Consider the following 14,630-nt stretch of genomic DNA (forward strand, 5'->3'; position numbering starts at 1 on the left):
AGCATGTCAGAAGTTTTTAAAAATGACAAGAAATTAGGGTTCCAGGTGGAGAAATCGAAACTAGAAACAGAATTGTTAGAACCAAAGACTAAGGTACTTTCAAGGATGTATAACTTGCTGTTAAAATGGAATACACAAGATGAAATGGTTAAATCGGCTATGATAAGGTGGGCACAGGACATTGGGTATAATATTATGTTTGAGGACTGGGAAAGGTTGTGGAGTACTGGATTGAAATTTACTGCATGCAATGCTTTGAAAGAAAATGTAATGAAAATGATATATAGATGGTATATGACCCCAGTCAAACTTGCAAAAATTTACCACCTGTCTGATAATAAGTGTTGGAAATGTAAAGAGTGTGAAGGAACATTTTTCCACCTCTGGTGGACTTGCCCTAAAGTGAAGGCGTTCTGGGAAATGATTTATAATGAACTGAAAAAGGTATTTAAATATACCTTCACTAAGAAACCAGAGGCCTTTCTTTTGGGTATTGTCGGCCAAGGGGTGGTAAAGAAGGACCGGACATTTTTTATGTATGCAACAACAGCAGCAAGGATACTACTTGCAAAGCACTGGAAAGCTCAAGATCTACCCACACTGGAAGAATGGCAGATGCAACTGATAGACTACATGGAACTGGCTGAGATGACCGGCAGAATTCGTGACCTGGGAGAAGAGAGGATTGAGGAGGATTGGAAGAAATTTAAGAACTATTTACAAAAACATTGCAACTTGAGTGAATGCTAAGCAGGATGCTAGATCATAAATAATTGAGCACCACTAACTTAGATGATTTAAGAAAATAAGTGAGATTGAGAAAATATAACTCTTTTTGAGAACTAGAAGATTATGAAATATAGAAGGGATATAAGAATGCAAATAAGATAACAAATTGCTGGTAAAAAGTTATAACGATGAAAGTGGGAGCGGGAGATGTGAGGAAGTCCAAAAAAATGTGAAACTATGTTAAGATATTTGTTATATTGCCTGTTACATTTATTTTTATTGTAAACTCCAATAAATATTATATTAAAAAAAAAAAAAGCAGTTCGAAAGCATGTCAAAGTGCAAGTAGATAAATAGGTACCACTCTGGCGGGAAGGTAAATGGCGTTTCCATGTGCTGCTCTGGTTCTCCAGAAGTGGCTTAGTCATGCTGGCCACATGACCCGGAAGCTGTACGCCCGCTCCCTCGGCCAATAAAGTGAGATGAGCGCCGCAACCCCAGATTCGGTCACAACTGGACCTAATGGTCAGGGGTCCCTTTACCTTTACTTCAAGTCATGGCTGCGTGCGCATTGTACCCGTCGCAGTCAAACTGCATCATGCAGCTTGTAGTCTTGGCAGAAAGATTATCACGTGATTCCGCAAGACTTATTTGCAGCATGAAAACTTTAAAATATTGCAGGGAGGAAAGCATCATGAGAATACAGAATCCCTCTCAGCATGGCATCAGAGAAAGCTCAACCACTTTCCAATGAAAAAGAATGCCTTGGATAAGTCTGCCAGCTTTTTCAGGATAGTAACCCATTTTCAAAGGGGCTGAAAATCTCCAATGAAATCCCAGTTTGATTGTACTTGGGTGACAGCGATAGTGTCTGCCATGAACTGACTGCAAAGAATGGTGCCCTGGCTGTGTGTGAGCTCACATTTAATGATATGCTGATGAACCCATTGCTTCCTGCAGGTCCCTTGGAATGTCTTTGCTGTTTGTGTTTTCCAAATCAAATGGATTTGACAGACGTTCTGACCACTGCATACCAGTGTAAAACTACGCAGTCTGCTTCTCTGCAAGTTTCTTGCAGACACTCTTCCCATTTCCTCTCTTGTGGTGGAGCCAGCTGGCGACCTTAAAGCGGCATGCCTGCAAAAGTCCCAGATCTTGAAGCAAGAGAACCTTTTTTGCCTTTTAGACTGGATGGGTCTTCCCTCTGCATTGCAGATGTCTACTTCAGTGCTGTCTCGCCATCCTTATTGTGCATTTATAGCGATATATGCTCACAATTGCATAGGGAGATAACACGTGATTCAGCTTTCAATGCTGCTTGCCCCTGATAAAGTTCAGGGGCAGACATTTCCCACCAGCACCTATTCTGTAAATTGCTGCTGAAATCCAGTCACCTTTTATACCACAAATATGCTGTGGTGAGGGAGGTTGCTCTGCTTTTGTTGTGCTTGCTAGAGAGGTTAAAAGCAACAAAAAAGGCTTTTATGGGTATGTTCGTAGCAAAAGGAAGAACAAAGAAACAGTGGGGTCACTCAGAGGAGAAGATGGTGAAATGCAAACAGGGGACACAGAAAGGGCTGAACTCCTCAATGCCTTCTTTGCCTCAGTCTTCTCCGATAAAGAAAACAATGCCCGACCTGAAGAATTTGAAGCAAATGATTCAGCAAAGGAAACACAGCCCAGAATAACTAAGGAGATAGTACAAGAATACTTGGCTAGTTTAGATGTATTCAAGTCTCCAGGGCCAGATGAACTGCATCCAAGATTATTAAAAGAACTGGCAGATGTGATCTCAGAACCACTGGCAGTCATCTTTGAGAATTCCTGGAGAACAGGCGAAGTCCCGGCAGACTGGAGGAGGGCAAATGTTGTCCCTATTTTCAAAAAGGGGAAAAGAGAGGACCCAAATAATTACCGCCCAGTCAGTCTGACATCAATACCAGGGAAGATTCTGAAGCAGATCATTAAGCAAACAGTCTGTGAGCACCTAGAATCACCAATAGCCAGCATGGATTTCTGAAAAATAAGTCATGTCAGACTAACCTGATCTCATTTTTTGACAGAATTACAAGCCTGGTAGATGAAGGGAACGCAGTGGATGTAGCCTACCTTGATTTCAGCAAGGCATTTGACAAGGTGCCCCATGATATTCTTGTAAAGAAGCTGGTAAAATGCGGTCTTGACTATGCTACCACTCAGTGGATTTGTAACTGGCTGACTGACCGAACCCAAAGGGTGCTCATCAATGGTTCCTCTTCATCCTGGAGAAGAGTGACTAGTGGGGTGCCACAGGGTTCTGTCTTGGGCCCGGTCTTATTCAACATCTTTATCAACGACTTGGATGATGGACTCAAGGGCATCCTGATCAAATTTGCAGATGACACCAAACTGGGAGGGGTGGCTAACACCCCAGAGGACAGGATGACACTTCAAAACGACCTTGACAGATTAGAGAACTGGGCCAAAACAAACAAGATGAATTTTAACAGGGAGAAATGTAAAGTATTGCACTTGGGCAAAAAAAATGAGAGGCACAAATACAAGATGGGGGACACCTGGCTTGAGAGCAGTACATGTGAAAAGGATCTAGGAGTCTTGGTTGACCACAAACTTGACATGAGCCAACAGTGTGACGCGGCAGCTAAAAAAGCCAATGCAATTCTGGGCTGCATCAATAGGAGTATAGCATCTAGATCAAGGGAAGTAATAGTGCTACTGTATTCTGCTCTGGTCAGACCTCACCTGGAGTACTGTGTCCAGTTCTGGGCACCACAGTTCAAGAAAGACACTGACAAACTGGAACATGTCCAGAGGAGGGCAACCAAAATGGTCAAAGGCCTGGAAACGATGGCTTATGAGGAACGGCTAAGGGAGCTGGGCATGTTTAGCCTGGAGAAGAGGAGGTTAAGGGGTGATATGATAGCCATGTTCAAATATATAAAAGCATGTCACATAGAGGAGGGAGAAAGGTTGTTTTCTGCTGCTCTAGAGAAGCGGACACAGAGCAATGGATCCAAACTACAAGAAAGAAGATTCCACCTAAACATTAGGAAGAACTTCCTGACAGTAAGAGCTGTTCGACAGTGGAATTTGCTGCCAAGGAGTGTGGTGGAGTCTCCTTCTTTGGAGGTCTTCAAGCAGAGGCTTGACAACCATATGTCAGGAGTGCTCTGATGGTGTTTCCTGCTTGGCAGGGGGTTGGACTCGATGGCCCTTGTGGTCTCTTCCAACTCTATGATTCTATGATTCTATGAGTAAAGCGACAATGCTTGCAATGACCTACCTGGACCAGTGGGGGGATTCATGTTCACCTCTGTAGATGACAAGCTGTGCAGCACTGGCAGTAGCATTGGGCCAGGTAAAGAGGTGCTTAAATGCCACTTTCAATCCATAGCCTGCAACATTTCAGAAGGAGAAATCCCAGCACCATCCCACCATCCCTGTCACTTGCTTGCTTGCTCTCCCCTTGCATCTTCTCCTGCCTCTGCCGCAGCCTCCCGTGGTGGTCAGCACAGCCTCCCAGAGGCACTTTGGCACGAACCTTTGACAATCGCCAAAGCAAAGGCACACTGACTCACACCAGGGTGCCAGTCTTAAACAGGACCTTCCAGAAGCCAGAATTGGTTTCTGTGATCTGGGATGTCCCGCTTAAACCAGAACAGTTGCGGGGTATGTCCATGTTCTTGGAGCTCTTGCACATCTAATAATTATTTGGGCTCATTTTTGGACATATCTCATGATTGCCTTTAAATACTGTGCTCTGGGACTCAGAATACATCAGATTAGATGTTTGGCCTGGTGCACAAACCTTTCGGTTGTTTCTCTGGACCTTATGGAATGCAGGCTTCCTGTTTCACCAGCAGGTCAGGACTTTCAGTGTGGCCAGAGAATCACCTAAACACAATTAGGCTGACACTGCTGGTTGCTGAAATCTCTCCCTCCCCTGCCCTGCTCTCACAACTCAGTGGAGATGCCGGCAGCGTCCCTTGCTTTTCATTTCTGTTTCATTTGGGACAAATTCAATCTGATAACATTACCCACAATATGTCTGTTCCCTTAAGAAACTTGGAAACATTCCAGGGAGCTTTGTGGGTCAGTTAACAGGATGTGCGCAAGGCCAACTTGACCGCACAAGCATTCCAAGCAATTGCTGGAGGTGTGATTTGTTTTTGTAAGGGCAGCAGCTCGCCCTCTGGTTCAAGGTGGCCAAGGGAAATGGAGGCAGGATGCAATCTAGGCACCCACAGGACACTTCTTGTGATTGTATAGAGGAACTCCTCTCAAGTTGCTGATGTGCAACACTGTGCATCTAAAGGGTGCACCAGAATCCTTTCAAACAATTCAGGGGACCCCAAGATACAGCTCTCATATTGCATGCTAAAAAAACATTGCAGAGGATCTGGCAGTGCAACTCTGGGCTGACACATACTGTCTTACATTAGCTGCCCTTGAGTTATGCTACAGGATACTTGGGAAGTCATGTGTGCTGCCTTTCGTAAGAGGTTTCTTCTCTTTGATGTTAGAGCATCCTGCATTTTTTTTTTTAAAGCACATACAGCTTTCCCTTGCAGCAAGGCTATTTTCACAACAGCAGCAGCCGAGCCTCCCCACCTCCCTTATCAGGATTTCACATTATTGTGGCTAGTTTGGACTAGTGCACTAACAGAGGAAAACATCTGGGTTTTTGAGGCCCCAAGTAGAATAGAAATCTATCTGAAGCAAAGTATGTGATGTGCCAAAAAAAGTTACATTAGTCATCTACCCTATTATAGCAAAGTGCCTTTGGCCTCAGTTACCTTATACACCGCTACTTTGGTTCTCAAACTTAATCCGTTCCAAAACCAAAGTGTTAGAAAACCAAGGCATGCTTTCCCATAGAAAGTAATGCAAAACGGATTAATCCATTACAGACTTTTAAAAACAACCCCTAAAATAGCAATTTAACATGAATTTTACTATCTAACGAGACCATTGATCCATAAAATGAAAGCAATATTTAAAGTACTGTACTATAAAATAAATAAGACAGTATTGCAGATGATAAAAATTAAAACGAATTTTTTTTCTTACCTGCACTGATGATAGTCATATCCATTTCTGCAGTCACACAATCAATCAATCAATCAATCAATCAGTAGCTGAACTGGGTTCCACACAGTCACAAAAACAAATTAACCGAAAAAGCCTCAAAAACAAAAAAGCAAAATAAATAGCAAAAACAAAAGTGCCAGACTTAATCTGTTCCGGAAATCCGTTTGACTTCTGAAATGTTTGAAAACCAAGGCGCAGCTTCTGATTGGTGCAGGTGCCCTGGAAATAATAGCCGACAACCGCATCAGATGTTTGGCTTCCAAAAAACATTTGAAAACCAGAACACTTCCAGGTTTTTGGCATTCGGGAACCAAGGCGTTTGAGAACCAAGGTACCGCTGTATGTGAAATAGGAATAATAAAAGCCAGGTTTCACAATAATGTTCAAAAGATTGTGTGTAGTAGGTGCACAAGGATTCGCCTGATCTCCTGACTTAAACCTCCTGGTTTAATTGCTGTTTTGACTGTTTCACTTATGTTTTAATGGACTTGTCTTGCTGTCCATTTTACTTGATGTTTATTTATTTTTTTAAAATTGACATTGTTTTATTGTGTATTTTAATTACATGTTGCGAGAGAGAATTTAGTTTCATACTTGTGAACCACTTCGAAGCCACTTTGGCAGTTAAGCTGTTTATAACCCCCCCCCCCCATATTGTTCCCATTTTAGAGATGAAATAATTAAGTTGAGAAAGACTTGTCAGAAATCACACGTTGAGCCGCAGAGAGAGGGGCACCTTGCGTGCGAAGCTCTCAGCTCCAAATCCAGTTCTATCCAGTGGACTATACTCAAGGAAGTAAGTTTGGGACAATCAAGACCCTGCCAGGAAATGAAGAACTAGCTGCTTTAAAAGCCAAGACAAACACTCCCAAAGTTAGCGACACAATGTGAAAGTCATCACAGCTAGGCCCAATATGAAGAAGGAAGAAGGTGCCTGGGTACTCATAAAATGTTGGAACAGAAACTCCAGGTCCAAACTAGATTGTGGCATTGAAATCTAGACTCCCCCAATCATGCATAAAGCAGGGGGTGGGTGGCTTTTAAGACCAAGGGGGGACACGTAAGAGGTGCTGATCCTTTCCCACTTTGCTGCTGTCTCTCTACCCCTGGCGCTTTCCCATCTGCTAACCTTAAAGTGAAATATAGGCTTTTAATACACTGGAATTGTGAATGGATTTCCTAGGGGTAAGTAATGGCTCCAAGCGCATTTAGGACAGTCATGAGACTGGTAGGGCAAAGGTCAAATAGTAGGTAGAGCCACAGCCAATCACAGGTGGAGCCAGCTGATTCTATTTTTGTCCCCATCCTCCTCCCTGTTGACGCCTATACAGGTAACACTGAGATTGAGGAGGAGAATGACAGGCAATGCCACCCCCTGGATTGGTTGGCAGGCAGGTGGGCAACTGGGGTCTGGTTGAAGGCAGACTGAGGTTAATGGGGCAGCACCCCATTTGCCCTAATGGACCAGTCCCTACTAGGAGAGACCCAAGTGGGACATTATCCTCTTACAGCGTCTAATATTTTGCCTATACAGTGGTACCTCGGGTTAAGTACTTAATTTGTTCCAGTGGTCCATTCTTAACCTGAAACTGTTCTTAACCTGAAGCACCACTTTAGCTAATGGGGCCTCCTGCTGCTGCCGCGCCACCAGAGCACGATTTCTGTTCTCATCCTGAAGCAAAGTTCTTAACCCGAGGTACTATTTCTGGGTTAGCGGAGTCTGTAACCTGAAGCGTATGTAACCTGAAGTGTATGTAACCCAAGGTACCACTGTAGATGATGACTGATGCAGTTGGGATAGGATTTTCCTGATCGATTGTTCACTTTAACTCCTCAGGGGAACTGGGGTTTCTTTTTTACCAAGTGAAGAGAGAGATTTTAAAACTGCTTTTCCAGAAACCCAAAGAAAACTTTCTAAAAACCTGTCAGTACTATTTTTACTACACACAGAGGCAAAGAAAGGATTTAATAATAATAATAATAATAATAATAATAATTTATTATTTGTACCCTGCCCATCTGGCTGGGTTTCCCCAGCCACTCTGGGCGGCTTCCATAGAAACCAAAAATACAGTAAAATATCACAGATTAAAAACTTCCCTGAACAGGGCTGCCTTAAGATGTCTTCTAAATGTCAGGTAGTTATTTATCGCTTTGACATCTGATGGGAGGGCGTTCCACAGGGTGGGCGCCACTACCGAGAAGGCCCTCTGCCTGGTTCCCTGTAGCTTTGCTTCTCGCAATGAGGGAACCGCCAGAAGGCCCTCGGCGCTGGACCTCAGCATCCGGGCAGAACGAACCATCAATTTTGAACCATCAATACAGCAGGAGCTTTTAAGATAGCTTCTAGAGATGCGTTAATAATGCCTTTTAAATCTATGAGAAACCCATTTTGCATTTTTTGCATTACACAACACAATTCCAATCTGATAATGCCATAATTCACCAGCATTGCAATGCTGGCCTGAGTCTCATTGCTTGTGTAAGATCTATGCAATCCAACCTCCCTTTTGCCCTACAAGCATCTACATGTGGCTTGCCTTATTAGATCTAATAAATCATTTGCAGCCCACAAGCTAATCACCATGTATGATTCTGCATGACTGCTTGGATAAGGATTTTTTTTAAAAGGGTTGTTGCTTTCTAGGGGGAAGGGGCTATTAATGAATTCTAGTGCCTAACAAAAAGGTCAGGTTTGCCTAGAGATAAATGGTCAGGGCAGCAAACTGTTTAACCGTAAACGTAATATAACAAAACGCCCTGTGCGCTACATTATGCATGGAAAAGTGGGAGGAACCACCTCACTGTCCCCTGGGCTTCCTTCCTGTGTGGCTGCAGAAGCAGGACCCTGGTCAGCCGGGCTTTCTGGTGGAGAATGGGTGGGAGACGAGTTGGATAAGGAACAGCTGAGAGGAGAGGTAGCTGTTTACAGTTGAATATTGATGAGTTCCTTACAATTGAGGAGGAAGGGAAGGTGTTGGGGAGATGTGGTTGTTAGAAGTTCATTGGTGGGGCTAGAGCTCTGGTTGAGCCAAAGCCCAGTGGTGAAAAGGTGCTGGGAAGGAACTTGAGGGGTTGGTAGGTTACTTGGGGAGGTGTGAGTCCTCATCATAGGCCCAACTGGTGGCTCAGCAATGAACTACTTGTGGGTGTTCAGTGGAGGAAACCCTGTCCCTAATGAACACTGAACAATCCTGTGGCCATGCATATTTGTGTGGAGGAAGTGGGGGTATGGATATAGTGCCAGGGATATAGAGCCCTGTCCTGGAAGCCCAACAAAAAGTGCCATCTTTTCTTTTATGCTTTGGCTAGTTGTATTTCATTCTAGGGCCAAAGTAGACAATCCAACATAGATTGGTGCCAGGAGCCCCTGTTTCTTTAAGTGTTGACCAATAGCAAGAGCAGGGGTTATAAATCAGGCCAGGAACATGGCTCTGGGGGAGGAATGCTTACCCCTGTCTCCTGTAATTTTCCTGATCACCTCCTCCCACCCATGGGTGTAGGCAGGACTTTTGTTGGGGGGCAGAACCTCCGTCAGCCATGTATTTTTATTGAGGGGGGGCCAAAAAGTTCCTTCCTCTCTGCCCCGTTGGGGAAAACATAATGTGAACACATCCTGAATATGTTCTGTTTCCCTATTGGGGCAACTGGTTGCTTCAGGATGATGGAGGTTTTTACTGGCAAGATAAAAGGGGAAGGAGTTAGGATGCCCCCCCTCATTTTTGTTCTACAGCTGACACTGACCAACATGTAAAGAGGCAAGAGACCCAATCACAGATCTCTGCTACGTTGTCTAGTTTGGCAACTTACAAAATTATGTGCAATGATGCATATTAGCTTTCCATGTTATCATTCCAGACACTAAGGGCATTTCCAGATTGTCACTATTTTTGAGTGGTAAAGGTAAAGGGACCCCTGACCATTAGATCCAGTTGTGACCGACTCTGGGGTTGCAGCGCTCATCTCGCTTTACTGGCCGAGGGAGCCGGTGTACAGCCTCCAGGTCATGTGGCCAGCATGACTAAGCCGCTTCTGGCGAACCAGAGCAGCGCACAGAAACACCGTTTACCTTCCCGCTGGAGTGGTACCTATTTATCTACTTGCACTTTGATGCGCTTTCGAACTGCTAGGTTGGCAGGAGCAGGGACCAAGCAACAAGAGCTCACCCTGTCGCGGGGATTCAAACTGCCGACCTTCTGATCGGCAAGTCCTAGGCCCTGTGGTTTAACCCACAGCGCCACCCACGCCACCCCCCTTTTTTTGAGTGGTACTCAGTTGCAAAAGCAGGTTGTTCAATTAAAGTTGATTGGGAGATCTTGCGCAGCAAACCCACCTTCCCCAAAGATCAGACTTTTTTCCGGTAAGGAAAGTGAGTGGGGAAATGCATTGGAAAGTGTGCTTGCTTTGACACAACACCATCTAACCTCCCCACCAACAAATCAGGCTGAATGCGCAATAAGCAGGTTATCTGGAAGCACCTAAAAAGCACTGCTCTGCATATATGGGAAAAAGAGTGCAAAAGAAAAAAACATTGGTTGGCAATTGCCAAAGGGAGACAAAGGGAAGCCATTTTAATCTGTCGTTACCTAATTAATCACACCGATTAATTGATTAATGCCTTCTGCCTAACAAAAGAGATAAGCAGTGTGGGGTGGCTCTGGAAATAGCTACGGGGGGAATGTGGGCAATGAAGTACAGACTCAAAAGCTGGCGGTGGAAAGAGACAAAAAAAGATATGAAAGACAAAGGAAGAGAAAGATTTTACATGATAAAAGCAGTTGTCGAATGCATGTCATCCGATTCTCAAGCACCACAAAATACTGAACACCCCCCCTCCAAAAAAAAGAATCACACAGACTTTTGCAGAAATATTCAATTTGGATCACAACGAAAAGCTTTAGTGCAAGGGTTTCCTCTGGTATATGCTCCAGGATACAGCCTGATCAGTGAAGTGAATTGTTAGTGTAATCGAGCTTAATTAAATGTGCATACAGTACCTGGCATTCAAATGGGTTCCTTAGCTGTTAGATTTATAGCCTTGATGGCATGGAGGGCTGCCTTCAGACAAGGCATTTTAGGCACTAGGCGTCATTTTTTTTTAAAGGGATTGTCCAGTGCGATCAGCTGCAATGCTGAGAATTCCTCGTCTAATCCCGTTTTTATGGAACCCATCCTAGAGTAATAAAAGACATTATCGATTAGAGCTGATCTGTGGAATCCGAGAGATAGCAGCATGAGAAATGTTCCTTTCTCTGTACGGAGCTGCCGTCCCTGCTTTTATGGCAAATTAATAAAAAACTTATGTTGAGGCAGGCTTCCACAAATGATAACCTGCAAAATGGAATCCAGCCCCCTGCCAGCAGTGGATAGCGACTGCTCAGGAGCTTAGGAAACGCACTGTTTTTGCTGACTGAGAAGGTAGAGTGGGGAGGGAAAGCAGGCCGCTTCATCCATCTGCCATGGGCAGCATTCAGCTTTGTGTGTCACAACCTTGTATAGCCCTGTGTTAGGACAACTGGCTCACATGAAGCAACAACACAATAAATGCGAAGGCTGCTGTGTTTATATTGTAAACCGCCCTGGGATCCTCGGATGAAGGACAGTATAGAAAATTAATTGATAAAAACAAATTAATAAATGTAAGATTCCAGGGTGCCATTGTTGCTTTTGAGGCTTGCACTGTTGGAATTCTGCCTGGGTCAGAGGAATGTGCCACAGCGTAGGCACCGGCAGATATTCCTGTCGACCTCCCCGCGTCTCCACTCTGCTGATAAGCAGGCGAGGTCCGGCGATTCTTCTCAGATGTATGAGAGGAACACACCGTTCTTCCTCTCTCCCCTTTGGTGTCCCCAGGGAGGGGAAAGAAGCAGACAGAAAACTATTTACATCATTTATTTCTGCCTCTTACATCAGTACAGAGAATCATGTCTGCACTCAACAACAGCAAGAAGAAACTCCTCCCAAGTACATCCAGTACGGGTCATATGACACACACACACTGAGCTAACATCCGGTGCTCAGTACAGAATGGACTGCCCCTTTGTTCCCATGGCAACAGTCACAAACATCCTGTCTGGCTTTCCAGCCACAAGCAGCTGGCTGAGCTGCTAGAGCCTTTGCTTGCTGCAGCATTGGTGCTTTATGGTAACATACTCCCCCTAAAGTATCAATGTGTGCTGCGAGCAAAGCGTCATCCAGAGAAGAAATCAAACAGTTGTTATATTTATAACATTCCCCTGTTGTTTCAGTTCCACCCTTGGAACTACCCGCCACTGGTTTAACCAATGTACCTCTCTGGTTGTGTGACTTCGCATTACCTTGGTTAACAACTCTCTGTTGTGCCTTTGTCTCTGACTCAGACACAGCTTCAATCTGTCCTTGGTCGTTTACAATAGCAACATATGCAAGGTTAGCAAACTCCTTTGAATACCTCTTGGGTGGTACACCCTTCGTTGCTCTCTCAGACCTACGTAAGAGGTTCTGATCCTCTGTGCTCACTGGTTCAACCTTTGGACTCTGTTGAGAACCAGTAGCAATCAGTGGTTCTTCCTTCACCTGTGAAGGTCTATCCATTGTGTGAGATTTCCTCTCAATGACTGTTACAACTGAACTCTCTGAGCTCTCACTGTCATCATCAGTACTACTGAACTCAATAAGATCAAACTCATCATCATCATCATCATCAGAATCGTTTCCTGTGGGAAATGTCTGTACTATCCGCTCTTGCTTTGGAGCACTCTCTAGGAACTTTGTGAGAATCACCTGACCAGATTCAGACAAAATTACTCTGTAGAGACCCTTTTCATAACCCACAAAAATGCCTCTGGCATTCTTTACACCACCTGGAGCTTCTGTTCTCACATGAGACCCGAAAACCTTAAAATAGGCAACAGAAGGTTTTCTATTGAACAGCTTCTCAAAAGGAGAACATCCCAACTCTGTTGAGACTTTTCTCAGCCACACATGAAGATAGGACGCTAGCGATTCGGCCCAATATTCATGTGGCAAATGTGAACTCAGCAATTGCGCATTCATCCCCTTTTGCAATTCTTTGTTCACTTTTACACAGACCCCCCTGTTCCACGCTTCTTGTGAAACTGCAACTTTATGGTCTATCCCTTTTCCATCCAGGAACTTCTGAAACTTCTGCAACAGAAAAATTTGCTTCTCATCTGTGAAAAGACAATCAATGTTGGCATCATGCATACTTTTAACCTTGTCACAAAACTCCTGAAACTTTTCTAAAGTTTCTTGCGGTTTCTCCATCATATAAACCCAAGAATAATTAGTGAAACAATCCACACACAGAAGGTAAAATCGTGCACCGCCTCTAGATGGTTCTAGAGGACCAATCACATCAGCATACACCCGCTGAAATGCTCTGTCGACCTTCTTGGTCTTAGTCACCTTCCTGGTGCTCACACTGGTCTTGGTCACCCCTGCAAGAGAGATTTCGTTAGAAACAGAAGAATTACATTTCATGTAATCACTTTGATCAAAAGTCAACAAATACAGTCCATCTTTCTCTTTGGCAGTAAGAAACAGTTCTCCATCTTTGTAGATCTTGCAGCTTTTAGCATCATAGGACAGTTTCAGTCCTTTCTTTGCAATCTGCGACACGCTCAGCAGATTAAATCTCAGTTCTGGAACCAGGTAAACATCACTTATAGTCAAGTTCAGACTCTCAAGATACACAGTCCCAATTCCAGTCGCTTCCAACTCCTGACCGTTGGCCTGTTTCACAGTGAAGCTTTGCTTCTTCAACGTCGAAAACAGTCCTCTGTGCGGGCACAAATGTTTTGTACAGCCCGTGTCGATTATGAATGCGTTCCCAACATCTGGCGTGGTTCCTTTCGCCATCATAGCCTTTGCAGGTTTCACCTGGCACTTGGTACGGCTTTTGCCTGACGCCTGAGGCTTCGTAGAGCTGCTCTTTGCTCCTCTTGACTGGCGCGGCTTCTTACAGTTTCGCTGTAGATGCCCAGTCTGTCCACAATTGTAGCATCGGACAGCACTCAATGCTACACCATGCTTCCCAGTAGCATCATCAGTGGGGGAATTAGAACTCTGTTCTTCCCTCCCCCTGTCTTTTTCTTCCAGTGCAGCAAGTCTGTCGTGTTCATTCAGGACCACAGCACAAACTCTCTCCGCGGTCAGCTGCGCGGCCGGTAGGGAACCAAGCTGACTGGCAACAACCTTGTAGGTGCGGCTAAGGCTGTTTATCATCATGAAGCAAAACACTTCCTCCTGAAGACGAAAATTGCGTTCCACCATCTGTTGACGCAGAAACTTCATTTCTGTCAGGTGCGCTTGAACATCTCCATCAGGCGCAAGTCTCAGATTGGTCAATTTCTCAAAATACAGCAACGCTGAAGAACCAGCATCTCTCTGATGCGTTGTACGCAGCGTGTCCCATACCTCTTTCGCATTTTCTAAATGCTGAACATGCACCAACTGATCATCTGAGACACACAGAATTATAGCAGTCCTGGCCCTTACATTCTGTGACTCCCAACCTCTGGTTGGTGCTGCAGGGATGGGGTTTTCAATTACATCAAAAAGCCTCTGATTCTGCAGCAGGGCCTTCATCTTTACAGACCAAGATGAATAATTGTCATTGGTTAAGGGAGGTGGGCAAGGCAAACCTCCCCCTTTCTTGGCATCCATCTTGAAGCCAAGCCTCCAGCTCACAATGTCAAACAAACTGTAAAATCCAACAGTTGTTTTTTCCTTTCTCACGCAGCAAAACTGCAAGTTGTTTGTGCTTTTTGCACCTGGCAGCTAAACTCAGGCTGCTATTGAAAAGTCCC

At 44.5% G+C, this 14,630-nt stretch overlaps 1 long non-coding RNA gene across 1 annotated transcript in view; it reads right to left on the reverse strand.

Moving 5' to 3' along the window:
- Positions 1 to 14,630, reverse strand: part of LOC308458808 — a 38,281-nt gene that overhangs the window by 9,786 nt on the left and 13,865 nt on the right. Inside the window, exon 2 of the long non-coding RNA XR_013977687.1 lies at positions 10,818 to 10,993. This is a non-coding gene — a long non-coding RNA (uncharacterized lncRNA). The remainder of the gene's footprint in view (positions 1 to 10,817; positions 10,994 to 14,630) is intronic.

Source organism: Podarcis pityusensis (genome assembly GCF_964106645.2).
Source record: "Podarcis pityusensis genome assembly, chromosome: 11".
NCBI classification, from domain to species: Eukaryota; Metazoa; Chordata; class Lepidosauria; order Squamata; family Lacertidae; genus Podarcis; species Podarcis pityusensis.